General features: G+C 50.9%; 1 protein-coding gene and 1 long non-coding RNA gene across 9 annotated transcripts in view; one reads left to right on the top strand and one right to left on the bottom strand.

The window, feature by feature from the left end:
• CUX1 (cut like homeobox 1) overlaps positions 1 to 23,753 on the top strand; it is a 348,366-nt gene that overhangs the window by 131,987 nt on the left and 192,626 nt on the right. The window lies entirely within an intron of this gene.
• LOC110132162 (uncharacterized) lies at positions 7,826 to 8,575 on the bottom strand. Its single transcript, XR_002312377.2, has 2 exons — positions 8,441 to 8,575; positions 7,826 to 8,324 (listed from the first exon to the last, which is right to left on the bottom strand). It is a non-coding gene; the product is annotated as an uncharacterized lncRNA (long non-coding RNA).

The raw sequence follows: 23,753 nt of genomic DNA, 5'->3' as shown, positions 1-23,753 counted from the left end.
GAGCTCTCAGTTGATTGGATAAAAAAATAAACCTATGCATCTTGTGCCTCACTTAAGAGAGAACCAGCTGCGATTCCCAAACACCTAGTGTGCTGCACTTTATCCTTTTACTTAATCCTCCCACAGAGGGTGAGAGGCAGGCCCTTCCCAAGGCCCCATCACCATTCCAGTGATCGATGGAGCCTAGATCAGGCGCAGTCTCTGCTCACCTGCCTCCATGGAGGATCCCAGGGATGAGCTGTGGAGGCCGCCCCATGGGCAGCACTGCCTGCAGCTCGGGTGCCGGCCCCAGTGCAGAACTGAGTGAGCATTCATTATCCTCCAAGTTCACGTGAATCGGCGATGGTTTGGAGATAAGAAGTGGCACTGGGTTGGCATAAGGAGACCAGGATGGGAGCCTGGACCCTACTTGTTCCAGAGCAGGTGTCTTTCTGGACCTCTTCCCCCTCTGTCACATGGGTTATTGAGCTGGAATGTTCTTTCTCCAGCACTAAGCTCATCCTCTCAGGGCCCTGCTGCAGGTCTCTCAGCACCTCCCTGCGGCCTGAGGGTGAGTCTGACACCTTCCCCGGGAGCCATGGCAATGGCCCCAGCCTGTCTCCAGCCTTGCTGGCCTCTGTGGAGTCCCAAGTTCCTTACTCTGGGCACTTCCTGTCCACCCACTCCCCTCCCCTGCCCCCATTCTCTTCACTCAGAGCTCAGCTGAGATGCTTCCACCCAGGAGCTCTGCCTCCTACCCTGGCTGGGCCCAGGGCCTCTGCAATGCTCAGGTCAGCTCCACCACCTCCTGATACAGTGCCCAGCACACAGCAGGCACCATGCATGGGGAGTGGAAGCATGTGCAGATGTGTGTGCAAAAGTCGTCACGGGCTAAGCAGTGCTGCTTTTATCCTAGTTGTGAGATTCTTCATGAGGAAGGCGTGTGTAGGGCTTGCCCATCAGTTACAGCTCGGCAGTAATTTACTGGCAGTACTTCCTAACAGATTTTCATGGAAGAAATGATGAATCTAGGATCACTGATTGTCCATCATGGATCAGAGTCACGTTTCAAATTTTATGTTTGTTTGTTTGTTTTAATTAAAGAGAGCTTTGTTTCATAGGTTGAGTGTTAGGGGCTGTTAACCTAGTTGTTCCATGTGACTGGAGACTCTCAGGGTCTCCCGCTGGAAGCAAGGGCAGGGACAACATCTCTAGGTCACTATGGTGTTCCAACAATTGAGGGGAACTCAGGAGCCCTCGGCAGACAGGAAAAGGCAAGTTACCAGAGTCACTCTGACACCATGTCCTTCCTTAACGCAGGTTAAAAACAAATGTATGATATAATTTACGCTGGAAAGAAGTCTGAACTATTGACAAGGAAAGCCAAGGTCAGGCAAGGGGAAGGTTCTGGTGACAGAAGCTCCTCCGCGTGAATCACCCTGGTGTCTGCTCAGTGTCCCCAGCTCATTCCTCACAGCTTGAATCATCCCGTTGGGGGGCTGGGGTGGGAGGTGAGAAATCCAGGCTGAACCCTGAAGTTCTCAGTGAGCTGCGAAGAAAGTGTCACCTCTCCTGGCTGTGAAAACTCCAAGCTCTATTTGTGGTGTCCACGCCCCAGGCGGTCCTCTCGGATGAGTCAGCACCCCCCTCCCCCCACCGCCTGCCCCACATCTCCCCAAAGTCCCAGGGCTCTCAGCCGCTGTTTTCCCTTCATGTCTGAGTCCACGGTGCTGCTCAGGCTCCCCAGGTCTACCCTGCAGCCTGCAAACGGCCTCCCCGGCCTCTGGGTGTGGCCTGGCCAACCCTCTCCATCACCATCGTCCCCAGGACCTTCCCCTTCCCATGGCCTTTGAAACGAAACCTCCACACTCTGCCTGTACTTTGAGCCTCTTTGAGTTGTGTCCCGCATGCTAGTACCAGACAGACACAGTCTCTGCCAAGCGCTCAGGCATCCCGGGCTCGGGATGCTGGGTCCCCTCTGGAAGCCAGGGCTCCCGTGTTCTGAGGCCTTTGGGCTCATTCCTCCTTCTCTTTCTGCATGTCAGTATCCCACTCACGCATCCTCCAAGGCACCTCTGTGAGGCCCTCTCCCCTCCTGTAGCTCCTTCGTCGCTCTGTCCTACCTCCCTGCAGTCGTGAGCCCCCTTCCTCCCCAGACGTGGGATCAGAGACTCCAAATGGAGTTCCCAGTGTTGTCCACAGTGACACCTCACCTAGGACTGTGCCTGCAGTCCTGGACAGTGGTAACGGTGACACTAGTAGCCAGAATGGTGCCATTATGCCAGCAAATCACCATGCCAGCCTCAGCTTCCTTCAAACCTCAGTGCTGCGCCCATCAGCTCCAGAGTGCCTTCAAAGTCTTAAACACCACGGCCTTCAGAAGACACTGGGAACGTGATGTCTGTGTGCACACACTTTCTGTGGCTGTCATTTGTACAGAGGGTCTTACACTCCGGGGAGTGACTCTCAGTGAAATGACAGCCTCACCACAGTGGAGACAAGACGTGGCAAGGGAGAGGCTGGGAGGCGGAAGGCATCTCTCCACACTGTGGGTTCCTACACCCTTGGCCCTGCCAGGAAGAGCAGTCCGCCTGGCAGTTATATAAGGTCCAGTCTGCGTGCGTCCCTGCTCATCCACCCCACAGTTCGTCCGAGCGCGTGTTGCCCTGTCCCCTCCAACAGGCAAGGGACCCTGAGGCTTCGTCAGCCCTGGCCCTGGAGTTGGAGAGAAAGCTTCCTAGGCCCCTTGTTCTTCCCTTTTGGGTGCATTTCTGGGAGCATCTGCTGGAGATAAATGCTGAAGTGAACAGGTTTGAGTTAGAATAGCATCTGCATGCAAATAAGGGTCGAGGGGGTAAATGGAGAAGATGAACTTGAAGTTGAACTTGAAACAAGACCAGAAAAGTGCAGGAGCTGCTGCATGTGAAGAACAGGAAATGGGATTTCCCCGAGTGTGATCTGGGGGAACCCCCTGGGTGCCTCTCTGCTACCATCATCCCCAGCTCTTAGCCTTTGCCCCAGATGATTCGGCTCACATTCCTGGTGGGACTCCAGGTGGTTGGGGTGACCAGTTGCAGTCACAGGATAAAGGGCACAGGAGAATTCCAAAATTCCCTCTCCCTCTCAGTATGTAGTTCTTCATTGTGACTGAGCTCAGTCAGCGCTTTTTACACCCTCACTGGATGTGAACTCATGCTAGGAGACACGGGTGGCACAGCATACTGTCCCAGCCCCAACCCTGGGGTCGTAGGGGAAGCACTTTCCCACCCCACCCCGGGTGGGGTTGGGGGAGGTCTCCTAAGACCCAGCACCTCCATCACTAAAAAGAAAAAGGCAGGGCTTCTCTGGTGGCTCAGTGGTAAGAAATCTGCCTGCCAATGCAGGAGACAAGGGCTCAATCCCTGATCCTGGAAGATTCCACATGCCTCAGAGCAGCTAAGCCCGTGCACCACAGCTACTGAGTCTCTTCTCTAGAGCTCGGGATCCAAAACTACTGAATCCCACGCATCCTAGAGCCTGTGCTCTGCAACGAGAAGCCACCGCAGTGAGAAGCCTGGCATCGCAACTCTAGAGCAACCCCCACTTGCCACAACTAGAGAAAAGCCTGCATAGCAACAGAGACCCAGCACAGTCAAAAATTAAGGTAAATAAATAAAAGATTATCATTAAAAAATAAGAAAAAGGCCGAAACCCTGGCCTCCCCACCAGCACTGTGAGTAGAACACTGAAGTGCCAGCTAAAATGTTGTTCCCAAGAGAGTCCAGGCATGTGTGCCACATGGCCAGGGTCATTGCCAGGACCACAGTGTGATCTGTGTCCCCGGAAAGCATGGCCACAGTCACTCAGGGCGGACAAGAGCCTGGGGGTTCACACTAAGTTCCTTGACCCTCAAGGGCGAGTGGGGAGGGGGCCTGGAACCCACCCCTCTTGTCTCCTACCAGAGCCTCTCTGAGTTCCTCTGTTCTATGATTTTGTGCATCCCTATGAAGTTTTGTTTGAAAACAATCTTCTACAACTGAAGATACAAAAAAGTTTGAAAATCACTAACTCAGACTCCAGCCTATTTGTTTTTTTGATTTGGGAAGCTCAGGTCTGAAGAAGGGAGGTGACCAGCCCTTGAGCTGGGCCTCAGCTGTCACCGCGCCTCCGAGGCTGCTCCTAGCTTCAGGGTCCCCAAAGGCCAGGCAGTGTCCCGCCCCTGCCCAGTGCCCAGTAAAGGGCCTGTCCATGTTGGTAAATGAAGTAAGTATGCGGCCCCCACAGTGACAGCGATTTAGGCCTTCTTACTTCAGGGACGGAAGCTCAGATACAAAAGAGCAGAAATTTGACCGTGGTTCTTGATTTGGAAGAGGGTCATCAGACGTGGGCTGCCCCCACTTTGATCTTTGGTCTTTTCTTGTATCATTTCAGGAGGAGGGTTTGTTTAACCAGTTATATGTTTTTAGAAAATAAAAGTTCCAATTTCAGAGAGAATGATAAAAAAATGCACAAGTATGTCACCCCTCCAGTCTTCGGACCTGGGACCCTCTGAGTGCCCCAAGGAGGCCTAGGCTCCATACTGACCATGTCTACTTAAGGATCTCTCTCCCCAGGGCTTTTTAAGATTCAAAAGTGCAAAAAAAAAAAAAAAAAAAAGAGGAAAGAAAGAAAGAAAAAAACAACTCCACAGACTCTTATAGAAGATCTTAGACAGTAGCTGTAAGAAGTGCGATTTACATGTACAGAACTCTGGTCGATATTTGAAAAGCACATGGGTCTGGCCCTGGTCCCACAGGCAGGCCGGCATCCTGGTGAACACAGAGCGATTTGTGTTTACGGGGACTTAGCAGATTGGTGGGTAGTTTGCAGTCAGCTTGGCAGTGCTTATTCGTATTTATCCAAGAGCTGCAGGGCCATCTGCCTATTTTGCATTTTGGTGGAGATGTCTGACCTTCTCAGGGAGGAGAGCTCCCAAGGAGGCCGTGCACGTGAGAGTGGCTGGACCAGGCAAGGGATGCAGGAGGAAGACTGTTCCCAGTCGGGTCCCAGCTGACCCTCGGTGGCCCCCGCCCCTGGGCAGCCAGGCACAGCTGCTTGGGAATCTTGGGATGAGCCCTTCTTTCTGGCCGGTCTCTGTCTCACCGGGTGTGGCCAAGCCTGGGGAGCCCACCCTGGGGATCCCAGGACCCCCCAGCAGGTCTGGAGGCAGCAGTGCCACCGTAAACATGGCAAGGGAGAAAGCTCAGTGGCGACCCCCAGATGCGAAGCCTTCACTGTGACTCCCGCCTGTCGGCTCCACTTCCTCGCTGTCTTCCCTTTCTCCCCTACTGTGACCCTGTGTGGGCCTCGCCGTCCGAAGTCCACCCAGAAAAATCATGCACACACTTCATGTGCCTGTCCAAAGCAGCCTCCTCTAGAAACTTCTCTGATGCGCTCATCTGCCCTGGGTTGTGCTGACCTGAAGTGAAGTGTTGGTCACTAAGTCGTGTTGGACTCTTTGCAACCCCTTGGACTGTAGCCTACCAGGCTCCTCTGTCCTTGGGATTTCCCAGGCAAGAATACTGGAGTGGGTTGCTATGCCCTCTTCCAGGGGATCTTCCCAACCCAGGGCTTGAACACAGTTCTCCTGCCTTGTAGGCAGATTCTTTACTGTCTGAGCCACCAGGAAGCCCAAACACCTCTCTTATTTCTTACTCATTTTATAAGCGAGGGAACAGACGTGTGATAAGGCAGCTGCTAGCCCTAACCTTAACCAGCGAGTGGAAGAGGCCAGTGAGAGCAATTCAGAGCCCAGCTTGGGAGCCAGGCGTCTTCCTTCCCAGGACAAGGATCTCAGGGAGGCTCACTCTGGGTCAGAGCGTCTGGTCTTAAGGCCTGCTCCTCCCCTCCCTCCCCCACCCAAGTCTGCTGGCCCTGCCGGCACCCACCCAGCAGTTCTCACTGGTTTGGCTTCTGTCCCCAGCTCAGGGATTCCAGGCACTGGGGACACACGCAGCCCAGGTGTCAATTCCACAGCTCAGTCCTGTGTCTTAAATTGTGGGGCTCAGATTGGGGGCTTTGTGCCCCCCTCACCCACCCAGGACGTTTCCCTGCTGCAGTCTTCCTGGAGGTGAACCCATCCCTGGTAAAAAAAAAAAAAAAAAAAGAAAGAAAGAAAACTGGCCTTTTGAATCTACGAGTCGGCCTCGGCATCTGGTCCGCCAGCAGACCCCGGTGGGCAGAGTGCCCACTTCCCGGAGCTCTAAAGCCCACGCGGGCAGGGAGCTGCTTCCTGCTTTAACTGCCGGCATCCAGCTGTTTCTTCCTCCTTTTCTGAAGTTCAGGGAAGTTGTTATGTCGGGGGTGGGGGGTGATAGATAAAGTCCCCTGACCTCCCAGGTTTGAGGCAGGGCTTTGAAGTCTGTTTCCTCTTGGCCCTGGGGCCACTCCTCTGCACTGCCTCCCAAGGTGCTTTCCTCCCAGTTCACTCCTCGAGACCGGGCCCACCAGCCCGCCAGCTTCCTCCAGCCCTGCAGACGGGCTCTGCTGCACCATCAAACCCTGTGTCTTGGAGCATCAGCTGTCCTGCGCGAGCTCCAGATGTGGAGAGGAAGGGCCATTCGCCCCCACCCCGGGGTCCCCCATCATTACCTGGCGGTGCTCATGGCTCTCTCCTCATCTCCCTGCCCCCTGCCCAATGGCTGAGCCTCCACGCACCTCTTTGAACTTTATTGATGACGCACGCATTAGAAGATTACTTTGAAATCTCAATTCTCCAGCAGAGACACCAACTCAGGAGCTGGCTTTCCTTTGATTTACGTCGGCCTCATCCAGTCGGCAGGATTACCCCCCCACCCCCCACAGTTAGAGTGTTTGAGTGTGATTTCTGCTCTGCTGAGGCCCTTGACAAATCGCCCAAGAAGACCCCCTGACAGAGCGTGATGTGTTCATCGCGGCAGGGCCACCTCGGCCCCGATCACTTCCAAGATTAAGCCTTCCTGCGGGGTCTGTGCGGCCCTGTGAGCTGTCAGGCTACTGGTTTAAGATTACTGATGAATGTACTGAGTCAAGTCTGGTTTAAAACCATCTAGGTTTTGAAGTTTTTAGTTTTGGTAAGGAAATGAAACCCTTTGTCCCAAACCAGGGCCTGTCAGTCTTGTCGGCGTCGTGTGCGTGTGGCGTGTTTTTGAGCGTCTCTATTTTGAGCTGTTTGGAAAAGCAGCTGCCCTGACTCAGGACACATGTGTCTCCATCTCGCTTCCCGACATTAGCACCAAAATAGAAATCGTACTCTACGGCCTGTCTCACAGGCCACCCATCAATGAAACCACTTCCAAATGTTCTCACGGAGCACCCCACTTCTGCCTCTTCCACCTTGGGTGGAAGACCACATTTTCAGTTCTAAAGAGTTGTCAAGTTTCTTCAATGGGGAACAATATCTACTGCATATACACTGAACCTAGAAAAATCCCCAGTCGAATCAGCCCGGCTTTAGAACCCTCCAGAAAGCACCAGGATGAGGGCTGGTTGAAGCCACAGCAGCAAGTGCACTGTTGCCCTGCATGCACCTGGCTTCCTCCTGCAGATGTTCGTTTGCAAACCGTTTATTGGAATGGGTCTGTACAGTGCCCGGAATGCCGATGGGCTAGTACCAGCAGGGGTTCGCCGGTACTCAAGGAAAGGTATATTTAAACATGACTTACTTTCACGTCCTGTGAACTTTACTTGGAAATTCACAGGGCAGATCCGAGTCTTTTACAAATGGCTGAGCGCACCCTCCTGCCAGACTAAGGCTGGAAGGATCTCCCCTAGCATTCATCTCAGATACTCCCAATAGCACCAGCCAACCTCTCCCTCTGAACAAAATGGTGTTTAGTTTTAGGGTTCCTTGTCTTGTAACTGAAAAGCCCTTGTTTATTAAGCTTTGATGATTGCGGGGACGGGGGGAGGGGAGGAAGCATGGGGAGTGGAAATGCCCTCTCTCCACCTTTACAATCTGTAATAAACACGTGTATTAAATGTGTTCACTTGCCAGGCCCTGTGCCAAGAATAGAAACATCAGTGAGGCATGGTCCAGCACACAGGGGCCTCTTGGTCGTGGGACCTGGGGGGTGGTCTCGGACCAAAAACAGGGTGTCGCCTTGGATGTTGGGGACCCAGGGTCATGTTGGGGATGTTGGGGACCCAGGGTCAGCCCTCCGTCCTCCCTGGGGGAAGTTGGGTGGGCTTCGTGCAGGGGGTGACCTAGCCAGTGAAGCTCCAGTGACACCCAGGTGTGCTCTGAGGCCCACGTCCTCTTCACTCTTGTCTCGGACGTGCTCGTGTTTCTGCCTTTTTCACACTGCGTTGCCATGATTTGTGTATTTATCCTCCTTGTGGAACTCCAGCTGTAGAGGCAGGGTAATGTTCCTGGCTGTGCACACGCAGGGCACAGAGCAGACTCCCTTAGAAAGTGTGTGCCAAGCAAAGCCCACCACTTCCAGAGAGAGTGACCACCACTTACCTCACTCCTGCTCAGAGGGGCTTAACTGCTGTTATTGGATTTCCTCAAGGCTGAGACATCACTGTCCATTCTTCAGCTGTGTCAAAGGAGAAGTGTGATTAATTTACAAAATTGTGACTAAAAAAAGGTGGTCAGAGAACTGCTGCATAAGACAAGGTAAAACAGTCTGAGGTATTGACTCTTGCATGTTGCCTTGGGCTCGGGGCAAGACTGTGGAAAAGAGACTTGGGAGTTGACCTTCCCTCTGGGTCCAACAGCTGTGGGGTTTGGTCTGATTCTGTTGCTCCGTGGTGTGTCCCCACCCCTCAAGATTCATCACAGATCTTGCCCCCCTGGGGCTCTGGGCTCTCATCTGGCTCTTGGCAGCTGAAGCAGAATTCCAGGTGGTGGCCCAAGGGCGCCTGGAGGTTGGGCCACAGCCCTCTCCCTGAGCTCAGCCCCCTACTTGCTTGAGGCTAACGTGAGGTCTACTTGGCTGTTTGGGATGGGGCTCCCCCAGCGTCTTTTCGGACCTCCAGGGAAATGGAGGTGCACTGTGGCTCTGAGCATAGCCCTGGGCCACAGAGCCTCCTCCACCAACAGCATCTACCTTTTTAACAACCTGCCCTCGGGCTGCAGTTCTTCGTTCCTGGACAGGGAGATCTTTGTTGCTGCCACCTATGAGTGACTCTCCAAAGCGGGTCCTCTGATCCCTCGGGTGTGGGGCTCTCTGCCCCAACAGCTGGCATACTCTGTGACTGGGGGAAGCTGTCATAATAAGGGAGGTTACTTCTCAGCTGCCCAGAAGGTGACCTAGAGGGCTGACCGCCTGCCCTGAATTTGCAGATACTAGGGCTGGACTGCCCTGTCAAAAGGTGCTGGTGTTGGATAAGGGGGCTCTCTTGGTCATAGCTGGGCCTCCCGGGGCTCAGGGGCTTGGGCTCTGTGCCAGCCCCACCCCTCTGGCCAAAAAGCTGCCAATTTCTCACAGCAGGCTTGTCCATCGTAGGCCATTCCATCAAGTGATCGGGATTCATGGATATTAAGGTCACCACAGTGTTGCTTAAGTTAAACGTGAATTGTGCTCCCCGGCTTCAGAGTGACCTCGCATATAAAAATCACCCATCTCTCAGAGTTGCTCAGTGCTTCATGGATAAGATGTCTAGAGAGTCTGGGTTTCCTAAAATATATAGCTCAATCCTTTGTCTCCCTTCACATATGTCTGGACGTAGAGTCACAGAGATGTTCCAAACGGCAGGGTGCGGGCCGGCAAGCTGTCCCCGGGGAGATGGACTCAGCCAGGGAGGAGCGGGGAGGTCAGCCTGACCTGCTGGTGAAACTGGATCAGGGAGAGCGGGGTGGACGGCTCAGGTCAGCTGAGCGAGGCCCCCACGCGCTGCGTATTTGTGTGGACCGGGAGAGAAGGTCAGGCTTCCGCGTTAACGAGAAAGGAGAAGTTTGGCTGATAAACCAGTTCATAAATAATCTCCAGTGACAATAGGCTTTTATCCCCAAAGTCTTCTGAGCTTTTAAAGGAAGACATTCATGTCCCACATCTCATATGATGTTCACAGCCACCTTTTAGCTGGAGTCATTGGGCAGGGGTGGGGGGTAGGAGTGAGTGAGGCTGGGGGCCGAGGCCCGCCTGGGCTCTAGAGAGTGATGAGGCCGGCATGGACGCTGGTCTGCTGGCTCTGTCCACGTGGCCCAAGTACCCGGATGTGAAGCAGCCGCTCGTCCTTGTCACAGGCGCACACAGGCAGTGGGGGCTGGCGAGGCCAGAGGAGACAGAACGAAGGGACAGGTGGGGGGTCCAGGCTCCCCTTACAGAGCCGGACACTGAATGTTCTAGGCCTGGCCAGCCAAGAGGCCAAATCAGTGTATTATGTACATACTTACCTGTTCTTTCGTTTTGGGGGCTGCACCTAGAGGCATGTGGGATCTTAGTTTCCCCAACTAGGGATCAAACTCTCACCCCTTGAAGTGGAAGCATGAAACCTTACCAGTGGACTGCCAGAGAAGTCCCTTATCTGCTCATTTTAAACGCAACCACTTAAAAGTGTAAAAACCATCCCTCGCTAAGTACCAGCAGGGTACTAAGTACCAGCAGGCCTGTGGGCCAGCACCGCTTTCAGCCTCTGGGGTTGCCAGTCTGTGCCTGTCAGGGACGAGATTCTGCAGGTTGTCTCCCCACCCCCCACCCACCCCGCCACCGCTGCCATGCCCCTCCTATGCCTCCTGCAGAGACTTCTAACCTGAAGTCACTGGTGGACTTGCCCTGTGTCACAAAGAACTTGGGGCCGATAGAATCAGAAAGGACTCGTGGAAAACTCTGTGGACACATATGCGTATGTCTGTTCGCTGCTTCTCACCAACAGCCTTGTTCTCACCTCCCTGACTGCTCTTCCTGGTGCTTGGCCCCAGGCCCGTTGCCCTGGACTGCCGGCGTATTCCTTCTAGAAGGAGGGCTCTTTTGACCATTTGCAGACACCTGCCTGCGCCTGCCTTCCCAACTCTTTGTTCTCCTCTAAGCTCAGCACTGTCCATCCCTGAGGCCCGTTGGAGAAGCAGGGACTGACCAGGCCCAGCCCAAAAGCGCCGCCCTCAGGGCGGCGGGAGTCACCTTCTCATCCAGCGGGGCTCATTTGAGACCCGAGTCTGGACTGCTGGCCTCTTTCCTCTTGAGCAGTTTTCCTGCCTGCGTGGTTCCCATAGTTCTGCCCCATTCAGTCGGGGTCCATCTCCTCTGGACTCCATCCACTGTGGACCCTGGCCCACCTCCTGGCTGAGTCACCAGCACAGCCTGTGGGGAGCACATAGGTCATTTTTCCTTCTGCAGAGATCATGCTTCTTCTAGAACCTGCTTCTATAAGGCCCTTTTTCTGAAGAAAGAGCAGCTCCAGAGGATCCCAAGTATAAAGGCAGTGAGGACTGGGCAGGAGTGAGGGTACGCAGGTGGGTGAGTGTTGCCAGAGCGGCCTTCAATCTTTTTTTTTTCGCAGAGAAGGGAGGCTCAGGAAGATAAGGCCCTCCCTGGAGTTTAAGTCTGGTTGTTAGTCACGGATCTAGGAAAGCAATAGGGTTCCTGGATTAAAAGACCTTGATGCCGGGAAAGATTGAGGAGATGAGATGGTTGGATGGCATCACCGACTCAATGGACATGAGTTTGATCAAACTCCAGGAGATGGTGAAGGACAGGGAAGCCTGGCGTGCTGCAGTCCATGGGGTCACAGAGTCACACATAACTTAGTGACTGAACAACAAGGTTCCCAGGAGCAGCCTTTCAGAAATAAAGCCACCTACATTTAGGATCAGCGTTGAGAAGAAAAGATTGGCAGGGGTTGACTTGCACACTTGGTAACCTCCATTGATTGAGACCAGCTTTAGAGGTGTTCTCTTAAACCACCAGGCTAGTTGTCTCATTACTGTTTAAACAGGGAAACGTTATTAGAATCTCTTAACATCTAAACACACCATACACTTCCCTTACTGGGGAACCCTGGAACCCCAGCACCTTTCAGAATCCAGGCTGAATGCATTTGTTTCAGGGTAAATAACGTTCTCAGTGAATGAGTTTTCCTCTTCATCTTCAGAAAGCGATTTAATCTGGAACAAGATGCGTGTGGCAGAGATGGAATTAAAGCCATCCTCTGAGTCGGGTTCAGCACCATTGCCGAGACCACGACATGATGCCGCTGTGCACTGGGGTCCCGCGGGCGCCAGGCAGCAGGGAGACGAGGCTGCAGGGGAGCCTTCGCTTTTCCCGCTTTTCCACCAGGAAATATCTCTCTTTCTGATCTTGTCAATTTTTGCTCTCTGACCTCTGCAGCTGACCTTCCAGAGGATCAGACTGTCCCCAGACCATTTGCTGCCTCAGTCTGAACCGTGTTAAACAGTCAGGTCCATCTTAACCTCTGACTGTTGACCACCCTGTGCTCTCTGAGGTTATGCCCTCACCCAGGCCTCTGGCTTTCTCATTGACCTTAGGCTACGGTCCCTTTCAGTGTCTGCATCCTCAGTGCCTCTCCCAGCACATGAACATCCCCCCAGAGCACTGGCCGCCTTGCCTCCCATTGGTCTTCACACCGTCTCCCTGGCCTTCCTCTCCCTCCATCACCGCTGCCCCCAGTCCCAGTTTTATTTCCTTTGCCTACAGTCCATTTCCCAATCACTGTCCTAGGCTTTCCCACCCTGGCTCATCCTGTAAGCTGCTTCTTAAGTGGCTCTCCGGCCCAGTCGGCCACTCGGTTCTGCCCCTCACCCCTCCCTCCGTGTCCAAGCCTCAGTTGGCTCCCAAGCACCCTCCTCCTTGCGTCCTTCCCCGGCCCAGTGGGAAGCCTCTCCCCGGGCCACTGTCGTATCTCACCTGGGCCCTTCCTCCATCCCACCCTTTTCCAGCTTTGAACTGGAGGCAGGCCGCATGCACCACTCTGTGCGTGGAGTGGCCACTTGGTCCCCATTTGAGGGGCCCCAGAACACTGGGTCCTCCATCTTGCTCTGCTGTGAACCTGCCCGCCTAGGGGGGAGGCCCCCATCCTCACCCATAGTCAGACAAGGCACGTGTAGGGACTTCACATGTAGCAAAGATCGGATTGCACGCTGAACATGAACAGAGTACATTTTCCAGAGGAGAGACTGCGGTCCAGTGGTAGAAAATTCTGGTGGGCACAGGTTCCCAGGCAGCACCCGTATCAAAACAGGCCACGTCCTTGATCACTCTCCACAGCTCATCACTGGCCAGGAGTGAGATTGGGACTCCACTCAGCCAGGCAGGGGATGCAGCTCAGGGACCCCAGGTCCGCATGCTCCAGCTGGTCCAGTGATTCCCCGAGGCATAGCACCCAGGCAGGGCCTGCTGCGGTGGCAGGTCTGTGTGAAAGATTGCTTGGGAGACAGCACGGCGCAGCGGCTTTGGCACCAGCCAGCCCCCAAGTCTGTGTGATAGCCAAACAGCCTCAGGTGAAACAGCCTCTCCAAGCCCCAGATTTCCTCTTTACACAGCAAGGCTGATCCCTGCAGCCTGCAGTGCATGGTGCAGCGCCTCCACCAGGCTGCCCACACAAGCCGGGCCCCAGGCATGCCTTGGGGGACACGGCCCAGTGTCACCCATCTCCCGAAGGGACCCACGAAGGAAAGGCGCCGCGGGGGTGACTGGGCCTCTCAGGCCAGACCGGGGAGCCGAGCCTCTTTTCATAAGTGAAGTGCTTCACGCGTGTTAGGGCCCAGGCCAGGCCCTGGCCCCTGCCCTCTGCCCTCTGCCCTCTGCCCCTTCTCTCTTACCATGGGATCACTCTGCTTCCCCACCCCAGGGCAAGGAGTATGGTTCAGCCAGCCTCTCTGTACTTCTTTATCTCTAGTGTGTGTTTCTGTAAATTTAAACTTTCTTCATTGGGTAAAAGCTTTAGAATTACTAAGATTCCTTTTGTGTTGCATAATGTTCTTGCCATTTAACAGATTAGCAGGCATAATTTCAGTGAGCCTTCGTGAATGGCATGCCTCGCTTAGCTTAATCTCTCTTCGGTACATGTTACAACATATAAAGAGAACGTCTCCAGCACACACAGGGAGCTTGAAAATGAAAGATCACTCTGATCCAAACTCTGAGAACAGAGGACGACCTCTTAAAAAAGAGAAGACGTGGCGAGCGGCCTCCCCCGCTGTCAGTGCCGGATTCCCTGACACAGAAACGCCAGGTGCCCTCGGGACAGGCATGGGATGTCACACCACGGCGCCTGGGGGAGGAGGGCAAGGCACCAAGTTTGGGGTAACACTGCAGAAGAAAACCAGGCTTCCCTGCCCACAAACTTGCAGGCAGACACCACCTTTGGAAATCTCTGTTTGGGAAAGCCGAGCCCTGTGGAAGATGAGCTGTGTTGGGCAGCCTGAAGGACCAAGTTGGGAGGAGCTTGAGAGTCCAGGGGTTTAAGAGAGCACATGGCCACCCCGAGGTCAGTGGCCTGGAGAGGACCACCCCGTAAATGCCAGGCCCTCAACTAAGTTCCCGGGAAGAAATGACAGCTTTGTTGTCTAATCAGGTGAGATACTTGAGTGCCCGCCTGGAACACGGTGCACTTTGCAGACCGTATAGAGGTTGAGGGGCTCTGAGCTTTCTCCCACGTGGCCAGGGACAAGGTCTTGGTCGTCACAGTCACAGTCACAGCCACATTCAGGACCTCCTGCGTCCATTCATTCAAGAATGTTTCCAGGATGCCTATTGTGTGCCCCACATTGTTCTCATAAGGCCAGCTACATGCTTCCTACCTGACAGGAGGGAGGCCTGAAGTGCAGAGAGGTCAAAGTTTAGTAAGCAGTCCAATTCACTCAGCTATTTGGTGGCAGACCTGAGATTCCAGCTCAGGTCAAGTTGAATTTTTTTGTGTGAGGATGACTTTGCAGACATGCTTACATAAGAAAGGGATATTTCACAGTGACTGAACCATGCCCAGTGTTTCTTGAATCAAATCTGTGTGCAGGTAATAGGGTACTGGGCGTCTGTTGCTTATTAGGCCACACCCAGGGGTGTGTGTGTAGTCTGGAAGAGGAGACAGGTAGAGATGGGGTAGTTGGTCTGTGGGTGTGTATGTGTGTGCCTGTGTGCATATCTACATGAAAAGAGCGGATATGTCCAGAGGCAGCCCCAGTGAAGCACTGAGGAGCTCTGGAGGGTCCTGGGTGTGTGGACCCCCGTGACTTGCTAACCTGAGGACTCTTCCAAAAGGTGCCGGTCACACACTGTCAGTTTACACTGCTCGGCGCAAGGCACGTATTATATTTTAGTGTGTTGAACTTTATTTCTATAACCCCTCCACATGGTGTTTTGTCTAGAGGAACCCCTGTCTGGATATATCCTTTTATAGTAGATCCATGGTGCCACCTATTCTTACAGCATTGCCACCACATCAGGGGAACTGCCTCTTGTTACAAAGAACAAATCCTAAGAGGTGCATCAGAGCAGGTGCTGCAAGCCCAGGCATGATGTGGAGGTGGCGGGGGGGGGGGGTGCGGGGGGGACTTTCAATGGAAGGCACATGTAATTCCATGTCCCTTGCCTGGCAGAAACCACTCATTCTCCTGAAATTTTTCTCCAAGACCACCAGAAAGAGATGCCTTTCTGGAAAGATCTGACGCTTTCTGGGTATGGTGCTGTGACTGGGAGTCAGAGGTGACCTTTTCTGGCTGTGTCCGTGAACCCCGTCTGAGAGGGGACTGCCGTGTGAAGCTGGTATCCAGTCAGGGAAGGAGACTGAGCGATGCCTCCTGACCAGCGGGAGGAGGTTTTTATTCTTTTGCCTAGACACTTGAATTTGAAATTACATGTTTTGTTTCAGGCAATTTTGGAATATTCCAGAAAGGACTCTCCTACACAGTAGTCCAAAATAATTTCACTGCACTTTTTGTCATTATTATTATTTTACAATTTTATTTATTTATTTTTGGCTGTGCTGGGTCTTCGTTGATTCTCGGGTTTTTCTCTAGTTGCGGCGAGTGGGGGCTACTCTCCAGCTGCAGTGCTCCGACTTCTTGTGGTGGCTCCTGAAGATGTGCAGGCTTCAGTAGGGTGTTTTCAGGCTTCAGTAGGGTGTGCAGGCTTCAGTAGGGTGTGCAGACTTCAGTAGGGTGTTTTCAGGCTTCAGTAGGGTGTGCAGACTTCAGTAGGGTGGGGGCCCAGTCCCTGCAGTTCCTGGGCTCTCGAGCAGAGGCTCAGCAGTTGTGGTGCACAGGTTTAGTTGCTCCGTGGCACCCGTGGCACGGTCTTCCCGGATCAGGGATTGAACCCACATTTCCTGCATTGGCAGGTGGATTCTGTACCACTGAGCCACCAGGAGAGCCCTCACCACATTACGTTTTAAGCATGGGCTACCATCTGGTTGGTTTTGCATGATTTTCTTTTGTAAGCAGACCTCCCAGTGGTCCTCCAGGTATATGCACATCCCCAGCAGACTTTTTTTTTTTTCCATTTATTTTTGTTAGTTGGAGTCTAATTACTTTACAGTATTGTAGTGGTTTTTGCCATACATTGACATAAATCAGCCATGGATTTACATGTGTTCCCCATCCTGACCCCCCCTCCCCAGACTCCTTTTGTTTACGTAGCATCTTAAGGAGCCAATGGAGTCACGACTTAGTCTCCCGTGCACACCTGCAGACAGATCTTTCCAGCCTTGGGTTGGGTACCTAAGTATTTGAACCCCATGCTCTACAGCCAGTTTTCTTCACTTCTCTTAGTGAGCCTTCAGCATCTCTAAAGGTTATGTCTGAAGATTTCGCACTTGCAAAGCCATCTCTCTCTGAAACCTGGAGCCCTCCATCCCCCACTTCCCCATGTGTCCTGCTCCCACTCTGTTCTCAGGGGTAGGCAGACCTGGGGTCATCTGTGCACCTCTATAAGCCTGACGCTATGTACACATTTACTGGGTGAGTGAGTGAATGAATGAATGCATGCACGCATGCATGCAGCGAGCATTCTCTTGGAGAATTCGTAAACTCTTAGCCAGTCATGGAATTTCCCCACAGCCAGCTTTTAGAAGCCTGAAAATATTTTTGATATTTATCTCTTTAAGGAATATGTCAGAAAAACTCAGCGCCAACCAATGTTTCTCAACTGATTTCCTGAGCGTGTGATAAGAAGCACGATTCCTTGGGGGAGATAACCCGTTCAGGTTAAATTCTTGTGGAATTCCTTATAGCCCCCTGTTGTTCAGCTAAGATGTAGCAAGAATGTAAATAGCTAGGTACTTTTTGACCTACCTCAAATATTTACCAATGTAAAACATTTTGTCCTCATAACAAAACACACACACACAGACAGCAACCCCATCCTTGGGTTATGAATATGAGGACTGCGAGTAGCAGCTCTGTCTTGTGTGGCCAAGCTGTAGACCGAGAGAAATTTTAAGAACAATAATAAGGTAAGAAAAAGACCAAAGCTCAACTTGAGATGCTGGGAGATAAATAGATGTATATTTGCCATATATGGTAATAAAGAAGTCCGAGCAGACGCTCTTGGCATTTATGGACTTCTCAGTGATTCATCAGCAGGACTGAGAGCTCCAGCCAAGAGATATAGAATTTGTTAAACTGTATCTCTTTCCTGAATTGTTTTGCTACAAAGAAGCCATGCTGTGTGTTCAAATGAAAATTCCAGGACTGTGTCAAAGTTAGTGTTTGGTAACAGGCCTGAGAAAGAGGCTTTCCAAAAGCATTTGGAAGCCATTCTTTTACCAGAGGAGAATCACCCTCTAAGCGTTAGCCATTTTTCTAGATTTTGTCGACTCAGGTTCGCCAGGAATGGAGGGGTCTGGACTTTCTTCGCCCAGCTGCTCGTGTACACACCCTTCCTGCTGTCATCTGTTAAGAAGGTAGATGTTAACCTGTGGCTCCATCTCCAGGACGGGATCACATACCTCCTTCCAGCCCTCGGTTTCTGTGCTGCTCCTGGTTCGTGCCGTCCAGGCCCGCAGCACAGCCCCCGGCAGCAACCTGATCTCCCTGGACTCCCCAGAGGGCTACTGCTCCTGCCCCTGTAGGAGCTCCGTGACCAAATCCCAGAGTGCAAGCCTGAGGGACACTGGCTGTCCCTCCGCTCCTGCAGCTCGGTCATCCTGTCCCATGCCAGCCACCCCATCCCACCCTGGACATCCCATGAAATGTACTAATTTTTGAAATGACTCGTATGCTTAGGAAATGCAAAGTTAGGTGTACCAAGAAGATATCATTTTAGACACAGCCCTTGAGCTGTGAAGACTAACCAGAGGGGAGAGTCAGTGGATGAAATCATCTTTGGACCTTGAGGCCACAGCTTTTTTTTTTTTTTTTTTGCATAGAATTCTATTGGAGGCATAGCAGAAAAAAAATTTGTTTGTTTAAGGAAGCTATCTATAGATGGCTGGAGGAATATAGAAAGGAAAGCTATCTTAGAAGTTCAAAGAGTTGTTTTTATATGTTTTTGTGGCTGAACCATGCAGCATGCAGGATCTTAGTTTCCCGAGCAGGAACTGAACCCATGCCCCTTGAAGTGGAAACGTGGATTCTTAACCACTGCCAGGGGAGTCCCATCGAGGCCACAGCTTAATCAGCAGGATGGGCAGCTCTCCTCTCCTCCCTGCCCTCACCAGGTATCATAACCCTCAGGCCTGACCTCTGGGGTCTTCAAGGCCCTGCTGGATAAACCTGGGTGGAACTGAGGAGGTGCCTCCTCAGTGCCCTTGCATGGACTTCCTTTGCTGGAGTGACGTCAGGTCCCCCTTCCCAGAGCGTGCCAGCCTGCCATTCGGGATGCCAGAGTGCACATGGGCCGGAAGCCCCCAGGGAGCGTCCCTCTGCTCTGAAAGCTTGTATTTCTCCTCAGTTGCTAGGTTGGGGTAATCCCCCGGGAAGCCTCTGAGCATCTTGAAACATCAAACCTGATTCCAAAGGTTTAAATTCCCCAGTTACCACTGAGTCACATGTTCCTTAGACTTGGTTTTCAGCCATATGATATAAATAATTCCATTTAGAAATTAAGAAATTATAGTCTGCATTTCATATGCCCATGGCTCTGTAGTATTTTCCAAAAAGGAAAAATGCATGTAAAAATTACAAGATCCCTGTTTGGATCCCTTGTCTGTGGAGGCTTCTGGTTGCCCGGGCGTCACCAGGAACCTTGTTCTGCTGCTAAAGCCCAGGACTCTGTGGCTGAAGGATCCTGCCTCTGTTTCCATTTGTGTGTCTGCATGAGTGTCTGAGGAAATATTTTCAGAGTGTGCCCTGCATCTGCAAGTAGATTTTCCCATCGTGTATTTTTAATTATTCCTCTGAGCAACTCTGTGAAGCAAGTAAATATTAATTTAAAAAAATGTGTACTGATGATTAAGCCAAGACAAAGGTATATCTTTTCTGTGCTGCTTAGTTTTAGGTGAGCTCATTGCACACAAGTGATGAATAAACTTGAAGTAAGGCCTTCAGGTGGGGAAACAAAGAAAACTGAGATCAGAACTGGAAAAGAGTAGGTTTACAATCTGATTTTTTTTAATTGAAATATAGTTGATTTACAATGTTGCGTTAATTTCTGCTATACAGCAAAGTGATGCAGGTATATACATTCTTTTTGAAACCTTTTTTTCCATTATGGTTTATGACAGAATATTGAATATAATTCCCTGTGCTGTACAGTAGGACCTTATTGTTTATCCATTCTGTATGCATTCTGATTTTAAATCTTTTTTTATCTTCTTGGTGATATCTGTCTTTGTTTTATGCTTTGCCTGCTGAGTCCAGGGTCTGTGGAGGGGTAGAGGGGGGCTTGGGGGGGCTGTTCTGCCCCTTTGGTGCTGGTTTGAGATGATGTTTTAAGTGTCCCCAGTACTGTCTGAGATCTGAGACTTCATCTTCTGATTACAAAAAGTATGAATGTTCATTACATAAATTTGCATATAGCATAAAGAAGATAGTAATAAATCACCTATAATCCAAGACATAAATGTTAGCGTTGTTGCTTTAGATCTTTCTAATCTTTTTAGGTTCATAAATATTACATATGTTAAAACAATAGAGATTATTCTGTATGTGCCATTTGTAGCATAGTTCCCCCTACCACCAGTACCATAGTATTATATTTTATATAAATGAAAAAATGTAAAACATATGATGGACCAGTAGGCTTCCTGCTAATATTTGTTGTACTTATGAAATAATTCTCTTTTGGAGATCTATGTCTAGTTTAGCTATGCATCAGCAGCTACTGTATTTATTTTCTTTGTGAGCTGTGCACAGGCTGAAATAATGCCCAGCCTTTTGCTTGGCCACATGGACAGCACCGTGTCAGGGATTCTGCCATCACAGAGCCACAGTGGGCAGGGGGGTAACCCCGTTGCTGTGTAAACCTTAAAGTGATCTTACTTTTTTGAACTATCACTAGGTCTCCATCCTTAATTTTAAAAAACAACACTCTTAAGGTTAAAAGGATACAATTTACTTAAAGCCAAGGAAGTGAAAAATAAACCATAATCCCACTCAATCCACCATTTAACACTGATGTAGTTCTCACCATCCTTTTCCAAACACCTACAGATGTGCATTTATTCGTTTTTACAACGTGGGGATCAAACTGTAAATCCACCTTGTAGCCTGTGGCTTCTTTCCCCCTCTCTTCTCCCCATTTCACCTCTAGTCATCCTCCAGATCCTCAGGGGCCGCTTCCTCTGTCCTGCAGGAAGTGCCCACAGCCCCAGCCGGGCCTGCGTCATAAGCGTACCCACAGCACTGCGTGCCTCCTCTTCATGTGCTGACCACATGGAGTGCCCTCCCCCGGCTCAACAGGCACCCTACGAGGCACAGGGACCCACTGGTTTTGCTCATGACCGAAGGAGCGCCTGGAGCAGTGTCTGAGAGCCTATAATAGCTGCTCAACAAATACTTGTTGAACAGATGGCAGTCATGTGTGTTACTCCATGACATTAGCTGTCCTCTGAAAAATAATTTTACCAACTACTTAATGTGCCACTACCGGGCTTCCCTGGTGGCTTGGACGGTAAAGAATCTGCCTGCAATGTAGGAGACCTAGGTCAGGAAGATTCCCCTGGAGAAGGGAATGGCTACCCACTCCAGTATTCTTGCCTGGGAAATCCCATGGACAGAGGAGCCTGGCAGGCTCCAGGCTCCAGGGGGTTGCAAAGAGTCAGACATGACTGAGCAACTCACACATACCACATGCCACTGTATTGCTTTACGAAAGCTTATTTAGTACGTAACCCCCTACTGTTGGCGTCTATATTATTTCTGATTTTTCTGTCTTCCAAACACATGCTAAGCATTCTTGTATGTAGATCTCTGCCTGTATCTCTGATCTTCCTGATGGGTGAATTCCTAGAAGTAGAAGCACTCGTGAAGGCTTAATCTGCATTCTACTCCAACATAGCCCATTTGTCTACATGTTGGTAGGGCTGAAGATCCAGAGTAAATGACACAGTGGGGGAGAAGGGTGCAGGGCAGTGGGAGTCACACTTCCTTTTGGAGAGTCCCAGGGTAAAAAGGCATCTTGGGCATGTGCTGTTTGGCACATGGATCCCCTTCACAGCAGGTCCCATGAAGGGTCATTGTGGTACTGTGTCTGGGAAGAGCTTCTGTTGTTCACTCATTCAGTCCACAGGTTCACAGTGTCTCCTCTGGGCCTGGCACCACCAGTGACCCCAGGAATGCAGTCAGAGTGTGTGTGAATGGAGTCAACAGTCTACTGCAGGGAATTTCCCTGGTGGTTCAGTGGCTTAGCCTCTGCGCTCCCAGTGCAGGGGGCTCAGGTTCAATCTCTGGTAAGGGAACTAAGATCCTGTGTGCCACAACTGAGATCGAAGATCCCTTGTGCAACAACTAAAACCCAGCACACCAAGTAAATAAATATATATTTTTTAAGTTAAAAAAAAAAGTCTTCTAGATATCTATCTACACTTGGTTTTCACTCGAACTAGGAGGTAAGCCCCAAGAGGACAGGGACCACAACCAGCTCATTCACAGCACAGAGTAAATGCTCAGATAGATTTGTAATAGATTATGTGTATAATAATGTAGTTCTTCTCTTTGACAAACTCAAAACCTATTGATGTTCAGATCTATAAACAAATCTCAGCAGTATTTTTAAAGTTCTGAAATAAAACATAAGGTTTAGAAACAAGCATTTATGCAGAAAGCAACCTGGAAGAATATTTTGAAATCAGCCCAGTCAGACATAATCAGAGAATCAGAGGGACCTGAGGTGGCCTCCTTCCGGGTCCCACCTCTGAACCCCTGGCCACCAAAAATCCTGCAGGAAGTTCCTGCGCCACCGACAGGCATGATGCCAGCCCAGGCCAGGAGAGTCAGATGCAGCGAGATGCAGGGGAGGGCCCAGAGGCGCCTGCCTGTCCCAATTGCTTCACGGAACTCAGCTGGTCATCAGTGGATCCACAGCCTTGACCTCTGGACCAGGAGCCATTTTCCGCTCTCAGACTAAAAAACCTTAAAGCTGCCATTTCCAAACATCTTGATCTCAATATTGAAGATTCCAGAGAGCTTCTGTGTCCGTGTGCATATTGATCAGCAGTGACCGTGTTAGAGATTCAAAAAAGACGTGTTTAAAACGCAGGATGTCACAAGCACCCGTCCCTTCTCTTTGGGGCGATGACCTCACCTGGCATGCAGTGTCTGGGGAACTCCACCATTCATCTGGGTGAGAATGACACTGGAAAAGGAGAACAGCAAAAATAGTTTTGACCTTATGCACCCTTGAAAGAGTCTGAGGGAGGAGCCAGAGGTCCCAGACCCCACTCTTAGGGGAGTTCAGGCTCTACTGTATCACTGAGCTGAGGCCACTGCTACCTTCAAACCAGGACCTCCGTGTATCTCAAATCTGTGTCCTAGACAGCGTCCTCAGCCTTCTTCACCTTTGGGCCAGGTTCAGGCATCACCAATCTGATAAACCTGCCCCTGTTCATCATCCAACAAGTCCCCCATCACTTGCTGTTGCCCAGGAGCTCAGGGTTCCTCCCCTTCGCCTGGCTTCTTGGGTCTCCCTCCATCCTCTGCCTGCGGGTGCCCTCAGCTGGCCCTTGCCGCTCAGCGCCAAGAGCCCTCCACTCAAGCCGTGCACAAGCTCCCCTCCACTCAGCCCCACACAGCCGGGCCTTCCCATTACACAGTTTTATTAGGCACTGCGCTGAAGGCACATCCATCAGTATTAGAGCTTTTCTGCCAAGATACAGAACATGTTTTAAATGGAGCAAAGAAATTTAAATGGGAAGAAATTATAGCATGAGTGAGTTTATCCCTTTCAAGATAATCTTATTTAATAACCAAAAAACTCACAAAGATGTGCATTCTATCCAGCTACAAAGGCAGCATGGCAGGTTATATATTGTGGTAATTACATGTTTGGGGTTTCATTCCTGCTTTAGACTCGATTTCTATTATCTCAGAAAAATCAACCATTGTAGAAAAGGACTATTCATTTATTTCATTGCTGGGTGGCCCATACACTGTAAAAATAGGTCAAGAACAGTAATCTAAATTGACTGCTGTTAAATAATTAAAGCTAATGGAATTTTCTCAAATCTGTGAACTAAAATCTTTGAGAAATTGCCAGGACATACTGTCTGCTGTTGTATAGAAAGATATTTTTTATTTAACACTTCAGCTTAAATGCCATTTAAAATTACTCTCTTCTGTCACAAAGACTGGAAGGAGCCTGTGTATATCTATAAAAGTAACCAGAAGTAGGGTGCTCCATTGAGAGCCCCGTGACTCATCTTCCGATGATGAGATGGGAAGCGAAGGTTTCAGGATCCTAGAACAAAGAGAAACTTCACTTTTCACTGAACTGCATTTT

Source organism: Odocoileus virginianus, chromosome 33 (assembly GCF_023699985.2).
Source record: "Odocoileus virginianus isolate 20LAN1187 ecotype Illinois chromosome 33, Ovbor_1.2, whole genome shotgun sequence".
Lineage (NCBI taxonomy): Eukaryota > Metazoa > Chordata > Mammalia > Artiodactyla > Cervidae > Odocoileus > Odocoileus virginianus.
Note: the sequence above shows the minus strand (reverse complement) of the source record. Positions and strands in the feature narration are given on the sequence as shown.